Source organism: Schistocerca nitens, chromosome 10 (assembly GCF_023898315.1).
Source record: "Schistocerca nitens isolate TAMUIC-IGC-003100 chromosome 10, iqSchNite1.1, whole genome shotgun sequence".
In the NCBI taxonomy this organism is placed as follows: domain Eukaryota; kingdom Metazoa; phylum Arthropoda; class Insecta; order Orthoptera; family Acrididae; genus Schistocerca; species Schistocerca nitens.
In genome coordinates this window covers 141,261,842-141,283,058 of record NC_064623.1, presented here as the reverse complement: position 1 = coordinate 141,283,058, position 21,217 = coordinate 141,261,842, and the positions used below count along the sequence as shown (strand labels likewise).

The 21,217-nt window shown below is 44.2% G+C and overlaps 1 protein-coding gene across 3 annotated transcripts in view; it reads right to left on the bottom strand.

Moving 5' to 3' along the window:
• The window catches only part of LOC126210279 (uncharacterized), a 340,068-nt gene that overhangs the window by 267,086 nt on the left and 51,765 nt on the right, over window positions 1–21,217 (bottom strand). Inside the window, exon 1 of one of the 3 annotated variants that reach the window (XM_049939476.1) lies at window positions 15,816–15,948. The exons of the other annotated variants lie outside the window; for them this stretch is intronic. The gene's annotated coding sequence lies outside the window, so the exon portion shown is untranslated. Of the gene's footprint in view, window positions 1–15,815; window positions 15,949–21,217 lie in introns of those variants that run through there. 3 annotated transcript variants of the gene reach the window in all.

Here is a 21,217-nt window from a genome sequence, read left to right as displayed (position 1 = left end):
CGGACTGCTCAGAAAACGTTTCTCCAGGAGGCAGCAACGGACTGGACGGAACGACCTGCTATAAACAAACCGACTCAGCACGGTTGAGTTCATCGGTGTCTGCAAATGCGGGAAGGGGAGGTGGGGGGAGGGGCAGAAGGGCGTCTGCGCACTCCTGGAATCTGGCGCTACAGAATTCTTTTTTAATTGCCGAATTTTTACGAGTCTTTAGCAGTGATTATCTTGGGCTATACTAAACTGCAGATTTAACATTTCCGGGCGCGATGGGGAACACTGGATTTAACAGTCACTATATATCTGGGGTTCTTTCGTTGTCACGTTGCTCAGGAGCAATTATGCTGATTCCTGGGTACGGCGGAGGTTTCTGCGCTGTTCTGCAATCAAGGTGGCTGCAAACCTCAGCACAACAGGGCCACAGTTCTGTTCAATCTTTTCTCTCTCTCTCTCTCGTGGTCGTATAGCCCTTTCCCCGTTGAAGGAAGGGATTGGTCTAAGACCCTGACGGTGAGATAACTGGGCAGGGGTATACACGTGCCCATCTTCCGTCAGCAGTTCCTTTAAGAACGCCCCCTCATCTTGCTGCCCGACGGAATCACAACAATAGTTCACCATTTTTCTGTTGGCTTGCTGGTTCTACGTTCAGTTTTACAGAACAAAGCTTTGTTGTAGACTCTGACGAATACATCGTGTGGGTGTACTTTTTTACTTAATATGTGGACATAAACATCAGTTAAAAAAAGAAAATGTCATTTTTAGCACTAGAAGAATGGGGAAAGACCGTCATATTTTAAGATCGAAGAAGCGTCTGACCCAGGAATTGAGGCATTCTCAACACATAAATACAGACACTAACCAAGCCTGCAGGTTGCGTCGTTGTATTTGGCCACAAACGGCAGCTGGACAACGTCTTGCAAGTGGACTCGTGGTTAGGAAAGTGTTCTTTCTAGTTGTGAGTGGATTACGTCGGAGCTAAGTGAATTCGAACGTGGTGAATCCAAACGTGGGCATATTGGTGGTGCTTGCATGGGCACAGCGGGATGGGGGAGGGGGGGGAGATGCTTCCGTAACAGAGTGAACCGAAGTGTTTCGTGTTTCAAGAAAAACCATATCCAAGATTTATACCGCATACAGGGAAACAGAAAAAACATCATCCGCTACGTCACAACGCGCACGAAAGTGTGTGTTGAGTGATGGTAACGGACGGTCGCTGAAGAGGATTGTGACGAAAAACAAGAGGCCGGCAGCTGCAAAAGTCGCTACATAACTGAACGTGACGCTACCGAAAACTCACAGCAGCAAAACAACACGTAGTGAGCTCCATAAGCTGAGAATTGCAGGGCAGCTGGAATTCCAAAACCACTCACTCATCAGTGATACAAACACACGTAACAGGGAAACGTGCTCCCGAAGCCACAGGAGCTAGACAGTGGAGCGACGGAAGGAGGGCATTTGGTCGGATGAGTCTTGCTTTGTACTGTTTCCAACTTCTGGCAGCTTTCTTCCCAAGAGTGAAACATGACGAGGTTCGGTTATGAATTGGGAAGTCACATCGTGGTATTGCCTGCCCCCCCCCCCCCCCCCTGGTTACTCCTCAATGTCACATTACTGCCATGGGTTAGTTGTCCATTTTAGCTGATCAGATCGACCCCATGATCAAATTCTGTTCCCCAGTGGCGATTCTGTGTTACAAGACACCAGCTCTCCTGCTTACATACCATCGTCAAGGACTGGTTTTGCGAACACAAGGATGAACTGTCGCTTCTCCCCTGGCCACCACAGTCCGTGGAGCCCGATGTTATTGAGCCATTGGGAACAAGGGTGCGTGATCACTATCCAACTCTGTCATCACCATGTAAAGTTGCAGCTATTTTGTAGGAAGAATGGTGTAGGATTGCCCTGAAAGCCATCAAGACCTGTAGGATTCCCCTGAAAACCATGGAAGACTTCTATTTATTCATTCCGAGAACACGAAGTTTATTCGAATGCCAACGCGTTTCCAGCACCGTATTAGGCAATATATTATACTAGAACTGACTTCTGATAACATTTTCACGCATTTGGGTGCATAGATCCTGAGAAATCAGTACCCAGAACAACCACATCCGGCCGTAATAACGGCCTTGATACGCCTGGGCATTGAGTCAAACTCAGCTGGGGTGGTGCGTAGAGGTACAGCTGCCCATGCAGCTTCAAAACGATACCAGAGTTCATCATGAGTAGTGACTGGCGTATTGTGACGAGCCACTTGCTCGGCCACAATTGACTAAACGTTTTCAGTTGGTGAGAGATCTGGAGAATGTGCTGGCCAGGGCAGCAGTCGAACATTTTCTGTATCCAGGAAGGCCCGTACAGGACCTGCAACATGCGGTCGTGCATTATCCTGCTGAAATGTAGGGTTCCGCAGGGATCGAATGAAGGGTAGAGCCACGGGTCGTAACACATCTAAAATGTAACGTCCACTGTTCAAAGTGCCGTCAATGCGAACAAGAGGTGACCGAGACGTGTAACCAATGGCACCCCATACCATCACGCCGGGTGATACGCCAGTATGGCGCGTTCACCGCGATGTCGCCAAACACGGATGCGACCATCATGATGCAGTAAACAGAACCTAGATTCATCCGAAAAAATGACGTTTTGCCATTCGTGCACCCAGATTCGTCGTTTTAGTACACCATCGCAGGCGCTCCTGTCTGTGATGCAGCGTCAAGGGTAAGCGCAGCCATGGCCTCCGAGCTGATAGTCCATGCTACTGCAAACGTCGTCGAACTGTTCGTGCACATGGTTGTTGTCTTGCAAACGTCCCCATCTGTTGACTCAGGGATCGAGACGTGGCTGCACGATCCGTTACAGCCATGCGGATAAGATGCCTGTCATCTCGACTGCTAGTGATACGAGGCCGTTGGGATCCAGCACTGCGTTCCGTTTTACCCTCCTGAAGCACCGATTCTATACTCTGCTAACCGTCATTGGATCTCGACCAACGCGAGCAGTAATGTCGCAATACGATAAACCGCAATCGGGATAGGCTATAATCCGACCTTTATCAAAGTCGGAAACGTGTTGGTACGCATTTCTCCTCCTTACACGAGGCATCACAACAACGTTTCACCAGGCAACGCCGGTCAACTGCTGTTTGTGTATGAGAAATCGGTTGGAAACTTTCCTCATGTCAGCACGTTGTAGGTGTCGCCACCGGCGCCAACCTTGTCTGAAGGTTCTGAAACGCTAATCATTTGCATATCACAGCATCTTCTTCCTGTCGGTTAAGTTTCGCGTCTGCAGCACGTCGTCTTCGTGCTATAGCAAGCAGAAATGTACTAATACCAGTGTTGCTGGCCCCTGTTTTATTCAGAACCGAGGTGGAATCTTCCTATACGTCGGTCAGGGGCCTGAAGATCAGGTAGTAAATCGCTGAAACTGGTAGCCAAATAAAACAAGTTTGGAAACTAGACGGCTGTGTTTCATTTGACGTCCTTTAATTTTTTCTGTTTGCTGTTTCTCTATTCGGATGACATATAACACTTTAGTGAATACCAACTCTATTTAATGCATGTTAAGCGTAGGGACATCCAAAGATGTTAGCAGTGGACACAAAATTGCATCCTGTGGGACACCATTACCTTTAAATGCTTTCGGCCATAACTATTCCACCACTTGTGTACTTGAGGTACCTTTGTTTGTGATGTAGATTCACGTCTGCAGCACGTCATCTTCGTGCTATAGCAAGCATAAATCTACTAATACCAGTGTTGCTGGCCTCTGTTTTGTTCAGAACCGAGGTGTCCTATAAAATCCCTTTGGAAGTGATTCTGCCTGACCGTCTCATTTTACTTCGTTGTGCAGAAAAGTGAATTCCCCTTGAGGTCTGAGTTGATACGTGAGCCTGAACAACCAGCTCATCCATGTTATCGCGTTATCAGGGCGCCGCCGGTGTTCTTATCAATAAATCACAGTGCCAAACACACTGCGATACGTTGTCAGGTGGCGTGTGTCATGTTAGCAGATGCACCGCCGACTGCTATTAACGCTTTGATGTATTACCTGCCACCGGCCGTGGTGGCCGAGCGGTTCTAGGCGCTTCAGTCTGGAACCGGGCGACCGATACGGTCGCAGGTTCGAATCCTGCCTCGGGCATGGATGTGTGTGCTGTCCTTAGGTTAGTTAGGTTTAAGTAGTTCTAAGTTCTAGGGAACTGATGAACTCAGATGTAAAGTCCCATAGCGCTCAGAGCCATTTGAACCATTTTTTGAACCAACTCTGTTTAATGCATGTTAAGCGTAGGGACATCCAAAGATATTAGCTGTGGACACAAAATTGCATCCTGTGGGACACCATTATCTTTAAATGCTTTCGGCCATAACTATTCCACCACTTGTGTACTTGACGGTACCTTTGTTTGTGAGGTAGATTCACGTCTGCAGCACGTCATCTTCGTGCTATAGCAAGCAGAAATCCACTAATACCAGTGTTGCTGGCCTCTGTTTTGTTCAGAACCGAGGTGTCCTATAAAATCCCTTTGGAAGTGATTCTGCCTGAACGTCTCATTTTACTTCGTTGTGCAGAAAAGTGAATTCCCCTTGAGGTCTGAGTTGATACGTGAGCCTGAACAACCAGCTCATCCATGTTATCGCGTTATCAGGGCGCCGCCGGTGTTCTTATCAATAAATCACAGTGCCAAACACACTGCGATACGTTGTCAGGTGGCGTGTGTCATGTTAGCAGATGCACCGCCGACTGCTATTAACGCTTTGATGTATTACCTGCCACCGGCCGTGGTGGCCGAGCGGTTCTAGGCGCTTCAGTCTGGAACCGGGCGACCGATACGGTCGCAGGTTCGAATCCTGCCTCGGGCATGGATGTGTGTGCTGTCCTTAGGTTAGTTAGGTTTAAGTAGTTCTAAGTTCTAGGGAACTGATGAACTCAGATGTAAAGTCCCATAGCGCTCAGAGCCATTTGAACCATTTTTTGAACCAACTCTGTTTAATGCATGTTAAGCGTAGGGACATCCAAAGATATTAGCTGTGGACACAAAATTGCATCCTGTGGGACACCATTATCTTTAAATGCTTTCGGCCATAACTATTCCACCACTTGTGTACTTGACGGTACCTTTGTTTGTGAGGTAGATTCACGTCTGCAGCACGTCATCTTCGTGCTATAGCAAGCAGAAATCCACTAATACCAGTGTTGCTGGCCTCTGTTTTGTTCAGAACCGAGGTGTCCTATAAAATCCCTTTGGAAGTGATTCTGCCTGAACGTCTCATTTTACTTCGTTGTGCAGAAAAGTGAATTCCCCTTGAGGTCTGAGTTGATACGTGAGCCTGAACAACCAGCTCATCCATGTTATCGCGTTATCAGGGCGCCGCCGGTGTTCTTATCAATAAATCACAGTGCCAAACACACTGCGATACGTTGTCAGGTGGCGTGTGTCATGTTAGCAGATGCACCGCCGACTGCTATTAACGCTTTGATGTATTACCTGCCACCGGCCGTGGTGGCCGAGCGGTTCTAGGCGCTTCAGTCTGGAACCGGGCGACCGATACGGTCGCAGGTTCGAATCCTGCCTCGGGCATGGATGTGTGTGCTGTCCTTAGGTTAGTTAGGTTTAAGTAGTTCTAAGTTCTAGGGAACTGATGAACTCAGATGTAAAGTCCCATAGTGCTCAGAGCCATTTGAACCATTTTATTACGTGCCGCAGAAGTTAGCTGCCTGTATGTAACTTGGTCTCACAGCCAAGATGTTACTGCCGGTTTGAATCAATCTTTTCCAGTGTCTGATAAGATTCGCGAGAGCATTATCTAGTCTTTGAGGTCAGGACCTATTGCAAGGCCGGCCGGAGTAGCCTAGCGGTTCTAGGCGCTACAATCTGGAACCGGGCGACCGCTACAGTCTCTGGGTCGATCCGGCCTCGGGCATGGATGTGTGTGATGTCCTTAGGTTAGTTAGGTTAAAGTAGTTCTAAGTTCTAGGGGACTGATGACCTCAGAAGTTAAGTCCCATAGTTCTCAGAGCCATTTGAACCAATTGCAAGACCTACTCCATTCTAAATACCGATCAGGAAACACTGAGCAATACATACATCCGTGTTCATACAGACAAGTGCACTTGTGTCTTTAAGTATCCACCTACGAAAATAAAATGTCTGACAGCGGAAGTGTTAGCAAACGTAGATTAATGGTTTCTCTCCTAAACAACTTTCCGTAGCAGAGATGAATTGTCGAATAAAAATCGTTAGTCATTGACATAGGAAAAAACCAGTTTTTCACCATTATCCATACGATTTTGAAATGCATCCCTGCTGGTTTCTGAACATTTTTGAACACTTTCTAAGTTGATTTCTGAACGAATTATAAGTTGATTTTGAATGCGTGCATAGTGAGCGGGATGTTTCTGCCAGGAGAATCCATGTCGCAATAAGAAATAAAAAACTTTCCTGCAGACAAAAGGGGACGGGACTATACGAGATGAGCCGAATAAACCCGAACGGGTGAACACTAATGCTGTGTGTTTACGTCGTTGACTCGATGTGCGATTGATAAGCGTTGTTATAATTACTAGCGAAATTCATAGCTACAGACTACCAGAGAAGAAATAAACCTCTAACAGGTACATCAGGTAAGAAATATTACATGTTATCTCCTCGGTGTATCAAAGAAAATAAAATTTTGACAGAAAATGTTTGCCAGATCGCTACACTATTAAGGACCAGTTGTACAGTCCCCGGTTAGCAGCCGCTTAAGTTCTATTCGGAATACGCTTTGCCCCAACACGTAATAACCCCTAACCGGAGAATAAACGCGGATAACTAAATCGATGATAGTGGCAGGGTTAGCGAAGTTGATCGGAGAAGAAGTTTCGACAATGGCAGGAATAGTTATAGAATTAGTGGTGACAAGACTGTTCGTTAGAACGTGAAAGGAGAAGAAATGGGGACAGTACACAAATTATATGGAAGAATATGACGATTCCAAATTTATATAAAAATTTCGTACTACTACTACTATTGCTACTACTACTACTACTACTTTTCGATCTCATGCTTGAAAAACTGGAGCATATGAATGAAATGTGGAGCTGTTTCCTAACAAAAAACTTTTTCCTTGTAGCAGGGGTGAATAGGGATTTTATATTGGTACTTCGTGAATTACGTTCTGTAGTTTTATTCATGTAAATGAGGTAGAGAAAAACATTCGTGCCATAACAGTCTCGCGTATTTGGCGTGCGTTACAATTGCTGCAATATTAGAAAGGCCTATTTCGTTTTATCTAGCAGACAGTGACAAAATAGACGTAATTAAATCGAGAAACAGCATCAGTTTTGGATACTATTCGTATTAACAGCTTTTCCAGTATTAGACAACGACATTTTGATTTTTCATGTAGCAAAACGTTTGACAAACTTTGATGACGTATAGATTCTTAAGCATGCGTAGTAAAACTGTAGCAAAATTAGAGAGGAAAAAATGCTGGGTCCTAAGCGTTGAAGAAATTTGTACTGTCTTGCTTGTCTGTTGTCTTTATTTGCTTTAAGTTTTGTGTATTTAATTTTACGTCACACAAAAGAGAAAATTATTACTAATACGCAATAAAGAGTGCTAACTTTCTGAAGAGTTCTTATTCTCCCGGTTACAAATAATCCCATCCTGTATTAATTGTGAATTGTGACGTTTCTTTAAGAGGGGGGGGGGGGGGGGGGAGGAAAGAGGTTGGATGTGAAACCGGTCGATTGGGAGCAGGAGAGGCACCACAAAATTTCGACTGTCCTGAACATAGGCTTGATGGGTTCCATTACAAAATACACACGTTTGAATTCCACAGAGCGAAATACAATGACGTGCGATAGAAGAATGCCGTGTGAAGAGGTGTGGCACTGTACTTTGGCACACTTAACGCCAAATAACATATCTTATATTTCCTGGAACATATATGTTCGACATATCAAACTCTTCAGAAAGATGTACGCTACAAGATGAACATATTTTTGAAAAATTGATTTTTTTAATTTTTTACGTCCTACTTCAAACGCTAGAGTGGGAATGGGAGCGGAGCGGGGGGGGGGGGGGGGGAGGGGACCAGTATTTTCGCTCCAGTTAGGAAATATCGTAGATCCGTGGCTGCCTAGAGTCAACATCTGGCTGAAATCACACTGACAAGAATCATCTCGAAATTGGAATAAGGATGAAGTGAGACGTCTGTAGCACAGTAGCTTGGTACTGCTCACAGCACTGTTTTATGTGCACAGGGAGAGTTTCGAACCACGAGCACCGCAGCCTGAGGGAGAGAGGTGGTGGACCATGGTCAACAACAGCAGCAGCAGATGACCGCCAATTGTGCAATACGCGATAACTGACCCACATTAACCAGCGGTTGCAAGTGCAACTTCATGTAACAGGACTGGAAGGCACACGACTTCACGCTCCACAATAGCACCGCGAGACCGATGACCTCCCTGTCTGGTCTCCTTCCCCAGACAACCAACAACAATAGCACGGCGACTGCACGGGGATGGTCTGTCTGTCCGACGACCAGCAAGTCGTGCTGCTTTGACACCCGAGCATCGGTGGTACCGTTCGTGATTGTGCCAGGAGCGTAGGGGCTGCACCAACTGCTAGTGGGGTAGCGTGCTCTTCTGATGAGAGCAGATTCTGTCTGAATAGCGATTCTGGACGTATTTTCATATGGCGAGAGGTGAGAAACGTAATACACCCAGCAACGTTGTCGAAAATTATCGTTTTGGTGGTTCAGGTGTTACGATGTTGGGAGGCATAATCTTTCATGAGCGTACTGACCTCCAGATCTCTGAACGTGGCACAGTAACAGTGTACTTCTTCCCCATGTGCGTCTCTTCAGCGGTGCATCGACAGTGACTTCATTTTTATGGATAACAATGTGTAGCGATATTCGACTAATGAGTCGGTCTGCCCGTTTTGCCGACTTAAATCCCAAAGAGCACGCGCTGGCTGCGTTGGGGGAGACGTGCACCAAAAATGGTTCAAATGGCTCTGAGCACTACACATCTGAGGTAATCAGTCCCCTAGACGTAGAACTACTTAAACCTAAGTAACCTAAGGACATCACACACATCCATGCCCGAGGCAGGATTCGAACCTTCGACCGTAGCAGCAGCGCGGTTTCGGACTGAAGCGCCTAGAACCTCTCGGCCACAGCGGCCGGCATCAACCACCGTCCATCAGTTATCAACCGTGGTGCTGGAGAATAGGAACGGCCGACCAAATAAACTCTTTGATGTACGCAAGTAATTTGTTATGTACGTCGTTGTCGAATTATGACACGGCCGTTGTTTCTTTTAATAGTACTACTAAACAAGGTTTTTTTTCTGTGGCGTTGGAAAGAGTCTTGGAAGAGGCCTTCAACGACATAACATGTGTGACTTTGATCAAATACACTACTGGCCATTAAGGTTGCTACACCACGAAGATGACGTGCTACAGACGCGAAATTTAACCGACAGGAAGAAGATGCTGCGATATGCAAATGATTAGCTTTTCAGAGTACTCACACAAGGTTGGCGCCGGTGGCGACACCTACAACGTGCTGACATGAGGAAAGTTTCCAACCGATTTCTCATACACAAACAGCAGTTGACCGGCGTTGCCTGGTGAAACGTTGTTGTGATGCCTCGTGTAAGGAGGAGAAATGCGTACCATCACGTTTCCGACTTTGATAAAGGTCTGATTGTAGACTATCGAGACTGCGATTTATCGTATCGCGACATTGCTGCTCGCGTTGGTCGAGATCCAATGACTGTTAGCAGAATATGGAATCGGTGGGTTCAGGAGGGTAATACGGAACGCTGTTCTGGATCCCAACGGCCTCGTATCACTAGCAGTCGAGATGACAGGCATCTTATCCGCATGGCTGTAACGGATCGTGCAGCCACGTCTCGATCCGTGAGTCAACAGATGGGGACGTTCCCAAGACAACAACCATCTGCACGAACAGTTCGACGACATTTGCAGCAGCACGGACTGTCAGCTCGGAGACCGTTGGCTGCGGTTACCCTTGACGCTGCATCACAGACAGGAGCACCTGCGATGGTGTATTCAACGACGAACCTGGGTGCACGAATGGCAAAACGTCATTTTTTCGGATGATTGAAGGTTATGTTTACAGCATCATGATGGTCGCATCCGTGTTTGGCGACATCGTGGTGAACGCACATTGGAAGCGTGTATTCGTCATCGGCATACTGGCTTATCACCTGGCGTGATGGTACGGGGTTCCATTGGTTACACGCCGCGGTCACCTCTTGTTCGTATTGACGGCACTTTGAACAGTGGACGTTACATTTCAGATGTGTTACGACCCGTGGCTCTACCCTTCATTCGATCCCTGCGAAACCCTACATTTCAGCAGGATAATGCACGACCGCGTGTTGCAAGTCCTGTACGGGCCTTTCTGGATTAGAAACTGTTCGACTGCTGCCCTGGCCAGCACATTCTCCAGATCTCGCAGCAATTGAAAACGTCTGGTCAATGGTGGCCGAGCAATTTGGTCGTCACAGTATGCCAGTCACTACTCTTGATGAACTGTGGCATCGTCTTGAAGCTGCATGAGCAGCTATACCTGTGCACGCCATCCAAGATCTGTTTGACTCAATGCCCAGGCGTATCAAGGCCGTTATTACGGCCAGAGGTGGTTGTTGTGGGTACTGATTTCTCAGGATCTATGCACCCAAATTGCGTGAAAATGTAATCACATGTCAGTTCTAGTATAATACATTTGTCCAATGAATACCCGTTTATCATTTGCATTTCTTCTTGGTGTAGCAATTTTAATGGCCAGTAGTGTAGTAACAAGGTAACAGCGCCGCATTCCACTGTCCCGCCTTGAGGAAGGAAGGAAGATTGGAGTTTAACATTTCTTCGACGTGGAGGTTGTTAGAAACGGAGCAGAATCACGGGGAAGAAAACTGCTGTTCCCCTTCAAGGAACCATCCCGGCATTTGCCTGGGGAGAAATCGCGTAAAACTTTAGTCTGGATGGCCGGACGCAGGTCTGAACCGTCGCCCTCCCTAATGCTAACCACTGCGCCACCTCGCTCTGTCCCGCCGTTAGGAGAATAGGAAAGATCGCCCAAACGTGTGCCCTGCTGTAGCAACTGTAAACCAACACGTAACTCAGACACAGTTCGTGTGTTTACTATCGTGAGTGCCATATCAAAAGCTTTCAGTGCTGACCTTGAGTATCGACATACACTATACTGCGATTCTGGACAGACAATATTGCACAGTGAATTTCATCTGGAGTTATCACAGTACAGGTATGTCATATAAGGCATTTCATGTTTTCGGCACCCATATGTGCTCCCTTGTACATCTCTAGTTTCTACAGAATAGGATTAACTGCCGTACTTCGGTCATCTGAAAATGAAATATCTACTATTTGACGTCAGTGAAGTGGAAGGTCATCAGCATATAGCGTGCCGAAAAAAATAAGCTGATAATGAAGCCAGAACACGCTAGCGGACGTCGTATTCAGCAACTCGTACTGCGTGACGTAGGTCAGCAACGCAGCGTTCCGGAACGCAGCCAATCAGCGATGGGTATACGTCGTTGTGTGTTTGAGTCCACCTTGTTCCAGCTAATACCTGTTGTCCTAGACAGCCAGGCTCCAGCTTCAGTTGGCCCAAGATTATTATTGAAGTTGAACAGTCGCCTTTGTTTATTATCTGAAACAAGAAGCTAAACTGACACTGTCTGCTGATGATACAATCCAGTAAAAAAAACTCCAACAGAAAATGATGCAAATAATGTCTTTGGAAAAGTTATTGATTGGGTTTCTGGGCTTGCCCTGAACTTTGAAAAAACACAGTACATCCAATTTTCTACTGCAAGGGGTACAGTTCCTGCAATAAATATAACACATCAACAGCTAGGGTAGAGCATACTAAGTTTTTGGGTGTACATAAAGATGACTGTAATTGGAAAATTCATATTTTGGATCTTCTTAAGCGACTAGGTTCAGTAACTTTTGCAATCAGAATAATTGCTAATTTTGAGGATACAGAAATTAGCAAGCTAACATACTTTGCATACTTTCACTCTCTGATGTCATACGGTAATTTTAGGGTAACTCAACACCTAGGCAAAAAGTATTCACTGCTCAAAAGAAAATGGACCCAAAACGGAAATATCATCTTCCATTTCATAGTTATTTAGCACAGCTTCTAGATTTCTCATTGTTAAGAAACTGTTGTGTTGTTAACGTGCTTTTTTCTGAGCATATAAAAATTATTTTGAGTTCTTTCAGAAAAAACATCAGTTTCTTCTGCTGCCGTCTGTCTAACCGGATTAGTTGTAAGACTAGTGTCATATATGAAAAGCACCAAGTTTGCTTGATTTAAATGTAAGGTCATAGACAATTGCGGAAAGGCAGTTATCTGAGAAGACGATCATGAAACGTTTTAAGGTCGAACGATCACATAAGACTAACTATAGGAAAAGCTGATGTTGGACTGAGATCTATTGTAAGAGTCTTCAGGAAGTGTAGTCCACTAATGAAGGGGATAGCTTACAAAAGCCTCGTTCGAGCGTTGCTGAGTATTGTTCGTCTGTCTGGGACCCTTAACAGAGGAAATATAGAAGACCCAAAGAAAGGGTGAATGGCCTTCCAGACCATGATCCACAAATTTTAACACTAAAAGGCTTTTGTACTCAAACAAATCTCACAATAATGAAAAACTATATAGGAAAGTTAATCCAACAGCAATGGAGAGTTCTTTCAACCTTGTCAAGGAACAAGAGTGGCAGGATGTTTATAGTGCCGATAATATAGATGATAAATATAATGCTTTCCTTAACACATTTCTCACGCTCTTTGAGAGTTGATTTCCATTAGAACGCTCTAAACGGGGTACTCGCAGTAATATGCAGCCCGGATGGCTGACTAGTCGGATAACGTTATCATGTAGAACAAAGCGGAAATTATATCAAAATGTTAGAGGTAGTAATAATCATGCTGCAGTAGCCCATTACAAACAGTGCTGCAAGGTTCTTAAAAATGTTATTAGGAAGGCAAAGTGTATTTGGTATGCAAATAGAATAGTTAATTCACAGGGTAAACATTAAAACCATATGGTCAGTTGTGAAGAAAGTGTCTGGTCAGCAGCATATGGTCGACGATATAAAGTCAGTTCGTAGTAAAAATATTTCTGTTACTGATAAATCAGGTATATGTACAGTACTTAACAATCATTTTCTGAGCATTGCTGGTGCATTAAATAAATATTTAGTTTCTACAGGGAATCATTTAACTTTCTTGGCAAATGCCTTTCCGAGATTGATGTCTGAAATACACCACTGTGATACGGACAAGGGGGAGACTGAGTCAGTAATTAAGTCTCTGAAGACTAAGGCTCTCATGGATATGATGGAGTGCCATGCACAATATTAAAGTACTGTGCTGTACATGTTAGCCCTGCACTTAGCCATATTTGTAATTTTTCCATTAAGAATGGTCAGTTTCCTTAACGATTAAAGTACTCAGTAGCAAAGCCGCTTTATAAAAAGAGAGAAAAGGACAATGTAGACAGTTTTAGACATATTTCTATGGTATAAGTTTTTGCTAAAGTTATTGAGACGGCTGTGTATGTAAGGATAATTGATCATTTAATATCAAACGATTTGCTATTAAATGTACAGTTTTGCTTTAGAAGCCGTTTGACAACTGCAAATGCTATATTCTCTTTTCTCTGTGAAGTATTGGATGGGTTAAACAAAAGGTTTCCAACGCTAGGAATATTTTTTTGCTTTAACTGAGGCGTTTGGTTGTGTTGATCACAAAATATTGCTCCAGAAGTTGGACCATTACGGAATACATGGAGAAGCTCACAACTGGTTCACCTCTTACTTTAGCAAAAGACAGCAAAAGGTCATTATTCACAATGTTGAGAATGGCTGTGATGTGGGGTCTTCGTGGGGTACAGTCAAGTGGGGGCCACTCCTGTTCCTTATTTGTATAAATGATATACCCTCTAGTATTATGGTTAACTCTAAAATATTTCTGTTTGCTGATGTAATAGTTAAGGATGTTGTGTGCAACATTGGCCCAGTTTCAAATAGTGCAGTTCATCACCTAAGTCCATGGCTTGTAGGAACACTAAATCACAGTAAGACTCAGTTTTTACTGATTGTAACACACAATTCAACAAAACCGGACTTTTTAATTCCACAGAATGGGCATATGATCAGTGAAACTGAACTATTCAAATTTCTGGGTGTTCAGATAGATTGTAAACTGTCGTGGAAAGCCCACGTTCAGGATCTTGTCCAAAGACTTAATGCTGCCATTTTTACTATTCGAATGGTATCTGAAGTGAGTGATACTTCTACACGTAAATTAGTCTACTTTGCTTATTTTCATTCACTTATGTCGTATGGTATTATGTTTTGGGGTAACTCTTCCCATTCTAGAAGGATATTTTTGTCTCAGAAACGGGCGGTTCAGACAATAAGTGGTGCAAGTTCACGAACCTCTTGTCCACCACGTTCACGAGTCTGGGAACTTTGACATTGGCCTCTCAATATATATATTCCTGTCATATCTTGTTATCAATTTTAGCTTATTCCCAAGAATAAGCAGCTTTCACTCAGTTAATACTCCGCAGAAATCAAACCTGTATTTGGATCGGATTTCCTTAACTCTTGTGCAGAGAGGTGTGCAGTATACTGCTGCATCCATTGTCAATAGGCTACCACTCTTATTCAAAAATCTTTGCAGTAGTACACGCGCTTTCAAATCGAAACTGAAGAGTTTCCTCATGGGTCACTCCTATTCTGTCGAGGAGATCCTTGAACAATTAAACTGATTCTTGTTGTAGTGTTGATTGCATTTACTTAAACTTATGGATTGATTTTTTTCGGGTTCATAAACATTTTATTTTTATTTGTTATTACTCTTATGTTGTAATTTCATGTAATGACAATTTCCATAACCTTGGAGATTTTCTCCTCCATTCGGTCCTACGGAACTTGACGTGTAAATAAATAAATGGTAGCACGTTTCGTCACAGATTCGTTTAGTAGGCGCGAATGCGTCATGGAGTTGCTCAGCCACGTCCACTCAAAGATGCTACACGAGGAGGCTCGTGCAGCACTTTTGGTTTAGAGTTACAATTCCGAGAACGTACATTTCTTAAAGAGTCAACTGATATATTACTTTCTGCCACCTATATACCGCGGAAAGTTCACGAAGTTTACATCAGAGAGATTCCAGCATGCAGGAATGTATACCAAGCTCGGTTTTCCCACATATCTTTCAGAACGAACAGGAAAGGAAGAAGACAGTACCCTATGCCACATATCATAACATGGTCTGCATAGTATAGACGTAGACGTAGATGTAGGGAATAGTAGCGGGCCCAAAACTGAAACCTGTGGAAACCAACCTGTGAATTTCTTTTCTCCCCAGTCAGCTAGATCACTTTTCGACTAATTTAGGATGAGGTTTTGCATTCTTCTGTTGTCGAGTTGACTGACTGAGCAGACCAAATGTCCTTTAAAATGTTTGAAAAAATTATTAACAGTAGCTAATGTTGCTGTATATCTAAGGTCATAGCAAGATCGTCCACATAACTTAAGTAATAGATAATAGCCATCCCAAAAATGAAATTTGAGGGACTCTATTTGTGATTTTTTTCCCCTCCCTGGTCACCAAACTCTTCTCTCATTTCAGAGTTGTTCAACGTCACTTTTTACGCTCTTTCTTTTTTTAAGAATTTGGTTTTTTCGGTTTTATCTGCTCTGAGCAGACAAAAAAGAAAAAGAAGACAAACATTGAAGACAATACTTACAAACACTATCGTCTAGACAGCGCAGGAGGGTTGCCAGTAAGACGTACGGTCGGTATTCGGATGTCACGGCCAAAGGCGTTTCGCTTCACGGCGCACGAGGATCAGAGCAATCCGCAGCGTGGATGTCGAAGACACCAACTGCGCACGAGGCAGAGACGGACTGTGTGTGGGACATCGCGTGTCATGACCGGCAATTACAGTAATCGCTTCCGCAGGAATTTGCTTTGAACGCACGGAGGTCAGCCGCAGCCTAGGAAAACACGAATTGCCGGAGGCAGTCGTTACGTATCCGCTACTCAGCTACTGTCCACAAAGGACGGGGCAGTGCGTGAGGCCAGGGGTCTTACGGACAGAGCACGGCAGGCTATCGAAATAGTTAATGAGGTATCGACAGTTAGAGCAGCATGAAACACGTCTCATTTGTAGAGGTAATTCTCTGGCAACAAGACAATGCATAGGCATGGTACGCCACATGTAGAATATCGTCATCACCCATACTCAGCACCTGCCCTTTACTCTAGAGGGCGCGATTGTCAACATTAGGAAGACATGAAGTTTTCATTATCAACTCGAAAAAGGAATTATGTAAATGTTCACCGACAATGCGACAGGGTCGAAAATCCCCTTGTCTTGACACGACAAACACTTGCCACGCAATTATTTCTTCATTCGAGGAAAGAAGGACAAGTCAGTGGGTGAAATATCAGTAGGGGGCATGTGGAGGTAGAAGGGGGGCAAAAATTTGATAGCCCAAAGAAGCAGCGGTATGACCTGCGGCATTGTCATGGAGCAAATCCACCCCTTGGGACAGATTCCTCCAACCCTTCGCCTTGACTGCCTCCTGGTTACCTCTTGGAATGCAACGTTTATAACGTGATTAACGTTAGGTAAATAAACGAACATTTAGTTAATGGAGTGTATGATGAACTTTAAACAATATTCAATATGTAGCATGTAACGCGACTTCTTTTGATATCCCAGTGTTGCAGAAATAATCCTCAGGAAATCTCATAAAATTTGTTTAATCAATTATGACAGAAATTTTAGCTTATGAAACCTATCACAAATTCGACAGACTATTTTGTATTACAATTTGGTCATGGTGTGCTGCTACGCTCTTAATCTACGCAATGTAAATTACGAGGTCCGACTTCAGCAGGCGAAAACGACGAAATAATGGGCCACGGGCAATAGTATCGAGATAGGGGCTGTAGACTGTGTCTTAAGGAACAAATCGAGAATACGAACCCGAGTCTGGAAACGTCATCCAACGACGCTACAGAGTCTCGAAGTTATAGGCACTGAAAAACACTGGTGATTTTAGAGAGAAAAATAAACTGCAGATGGAAACCCGTGTCCGAAAGCGTCATATACCAACAGAGCATCGCATTCATAGAAGACTCTGATGACGAATTTTTGATACTGTAATCGTGTATCAGGTATTTTTTACTTGGGATAGTAATAATGGTGTCTATTAAACAAGATGAGTAAGTAAAATACTACGTTTAAGATATAGTACCTTTTTCTTATGGTGAAATAATGAAGTGTCTATAGTTTCTCTGAAAAGGTACAAGTTTCAGAAGTTTAACATTTTTTCGTACAAAATTCGAACAAAATTACAGTCTCTTTGATTAATTAACATAATGATATTATCTTCTAATTATAAAACAGAAAAAGAAAATAAAAGATCTCATGAGCTCAATTAGCGCAGCACCGACATTACACCTACAAATCAGCGCATTCTCCGCACATAAAAATCGCGTGCTCCATACATATTGACTTGTCACACTTCGAACAACAATTTTTGTTTTGCTGTCTTTTTTTTCAGCATAGTCACCACATCTGACATATCTACCAGTCTTCTTTTTAAAAAAAAAAAAAAAAACAACTGGCGATGAAGTTTCTCCCAGTTGATCAGCAATCCTCTTTCCGGAAGACGTAGGTTCTCTTGTCTAATGAGGAGACTGTCATTCATCAGATTCAAACCTAAATTACGAAAGAAATCTCGGCGCTTCATACGTGTTTTGTCACCTTTGTTATTTTCTCCGTAGACTGTGAAGGCATTTATGGCAGACATATTGAGTATACCATAAAAAATTGTCATAGGCCAACGTTTGCTGTTGCGGGCAACATCATAAGTGGCACTCAGTTCATCTGCGACAACGACACCGACTTCATTTGCATTGTGGTAAGTAATCATTTCCGGTTTCCTTTTATCACCTGTAGATTGGTCTATGTTTTTATCATGGTATAAAGTTGACATAACCAGCACAATTTTATTTTTTTTAGATACACGAGTGTAACATCATTCTGGAACCCAAATCGATAACTACATACTTCTCTGCCTTTTCTGAAAATCTCAGGTAAACGTGTCTTGTTTTTATGGACTATGCCTGCAGAAGTCAATGAGTGTTCTTTCAAGAGATGGATCATGAAGGCGTAACTAGTAAACCAATTATCGAACGTCGAATTCCTATATGTTTTCGTTACTGGCTCCACTAAACGGTTTATATCATATGCTTCATTACTAAGCTGGTAAGGTACTGGTGGTTGTTTTCCCAAGGATACTTCCAGTTTGAGGATATAGAATGTCTTCGCATCTACAAGAGCATATATTTTTATGCCGTATTTGGCTGGTTTGTTTGGCATTTATACACGGAAAGCACATCTCCCTTGGAAAGATAACAGCATCTCATCAATAGTAAGGTTCGCAGACAGCATATAGTGTTGTTGAATATTTTCAGCAAAATTATCAAAAACATCTCTTATAGCAGCCAGATTGTCATTCTTTTTTCTTTCGTCCCGGGTGTTCTTATCATCGAATCTCAAATAATTTTGGAGAAAGTAAAACCTCTCCAGTGGAATTGTAGTCCGAAAGATTGCAACTCCAGTACCATATGTACGCCACAAATCGTTCAAGTTTTTCTATTTGAGCGGTTTACGCCCGCTATATACGAAGGTCCCATAAATGGATTCAAATCCTCCAAAGCTGCATCGTTCATGTGGTACTGCTCTTTATTTTATGGATATCTTCCCATGATATTCCTTATTTGATTATTTGTGTGTGTAAGTATAGTATTCAACGTACTGTTTGTTATAAAAAGACTCCAGCACTCAGTCTCTGTTTTGGCATGTTTTGCAGCATCTTTTACGCCTGGAGAATTGGTAATAATATTCTCTGAACGAATACGAACACTTCGCCTAGGACAATTCTTCATATATTTTGTACCATCTTTGGACGTATAAAAAATTCGACGTACCTCACAAGGGAACCTCCCCATCGCACCCCCATCAGATTTCGTTATAAGTTGGCACAGTGGATAGGCCTTAAAGAACTAAGCACAGATCAATCGAGAAAACAGGAAGAAGTTGTGTGGAACTATGAAAAAAATAAGCAAAATATACAAACTGAGTAGTCCATGCGCGACATATGCAACATCAAGGATAATGGGAGATCAGCAGCACCGTGGTCCCATGGTCAGCGTGAGCAGCTGTGGAGTGAGAGGTCCTTGGTTCAAGTCTTCCCACTGGTGAAAAGTTTACTTTCTTTATTTTCGCAAAGTTACGATCTGTCCGTTCGTTTCATTGACGTCTCTGTTCACTGTAATAAGTTTAGTGGTTGTGTTTTGCGATCGCACCGCAAAACCGTGCGATTAGTCGACGAAAGCACGAGCCTCTCCAATGGGAACCGAAAACATTTGATCGCAAGGTCATAGGTCAACCGATTCCTCCACAGGGAAACACGTCTGATATATACTATACGACACTGGTGACGGCATGTGCGTCACATGACAGGAATATGTTGTGGACCCACCTAACTTGTACACTTGGCGAATGGGTAAAAAGATTCTTCTACCTTGCCCGATTTAGGTTTTCTTGTGGATGTGATAATCACTCCCAAAAAAGTGATGAAAACATAAGTGTTTGTCACATAAACTGAAAATAAAAAGTTAAAATTTTCATCCGAGGGAAGGCTTGAACCGAGGACCTCTTGTTCAGGAGCTGTTCACGCTAACCACGGGACCATGGCACTCCTGATCTTGCTCTATTCTTTTCTTGCATATCCTGCCCATGGACTACTCAGTTTGCATATTTTGTTTATTTTTTCATAGTTCCACACAACTTCTTCCTGTTTTCTCGATTGATCTGTGTTCAGTTTTTCAAGGCCTATCCACTGTGCCAACTTATAACTAAATCTGAGGGGGGTGCGATGGGGAGGTTCCCTAGTCAGGTGACTGACTAGGAGCCGCTAACGTAGATTTTAGCTCTTCCGAATCGTACAAAATACTCTCTTGCTCCGAATCACTTTCTTCGCTTCTTTGAGAAACTTTGTCAATCTCTTCTTCGCTGCCGGCCGGAGTGGCCGAGCGGTTCTAGGCGCTTCAGCCTGGAACCGCGCGACCGCTACGGTTCTGCCTCGGGCATGGATGTGTGTGATGTCCTTAGGTTAGTTAGGTTTAAGTACTTCTAAGTTCTAGTGGACTGATGACCTCAGATGTTAAGTCCCATAGTGCTCAAGCCCTTTGAACCATTTTGAATCTTCTTCGATCTCCGAGTCACAGGAACTAGCATTTGAACAGTTTTCTAAAACCTGTTCTAGTAGTTCTTGTAGCCGACGTTCATTTTCTTCATAAGACATCTTGAGAAATACACTCCTGGAAATGGAAAAAAGAACACATTGACACCGGTGTGTCAGACCCACGATACTTGCTCCGGACACTGCGAGAGGGCTGTACAAGCAATGATCACACGCACGGCACAGCGGACACACCAGGAACCGCGGTGTTGGCCGTCGAATGGCGCTAGCTGCGCAGCATTTGTGCACCGCCGCCGTCAGTGTCAGCCAGTTTGCCGTGGCATACGGAGCTCCATCGCAGTCTTTAACACTGGTAGCATGCCGCGACAGCGTGGACGTGAACCGTATGTGCAGTTGACGGACTTTGAGCGAGGGCGTATAGTGGGCATGCGGGAGGCCGGGTGGACGTACCGCCGAATTGCTCAACACGTGGGGCGTGACGTCTCCACAGTACATCGATGTTGTCGCCAGTGGTCGGCGGAAGGTGCACGTGCCCGTCGACCTGGGACCGGACCGCAGCGACGCACGGATGCACGCCAAGACCGTAGGATCCTACGCAGTGCCGTAGGGGACCGCACCGCCACTTCCCAGCAAATTAGGGACACTGTTGCTCCTGGGGTATCGGCGAGGACCATTCGCAACCGTCTCCATGAAGCTGGGCTACGGTCCCGTACACCGTTAGGCCGTCTTCCGCTCACGCCCCAACATCGTGCAGCCCGCCTCCAGTGGTGTCGCGACAGGCGTGAATGGAGGGACGAATGGAGACGTGTCGTCTTCAGCGATGAGAGTCGCTTCTGCCCTGGTGCCAATGATGGTCGTATGCGTG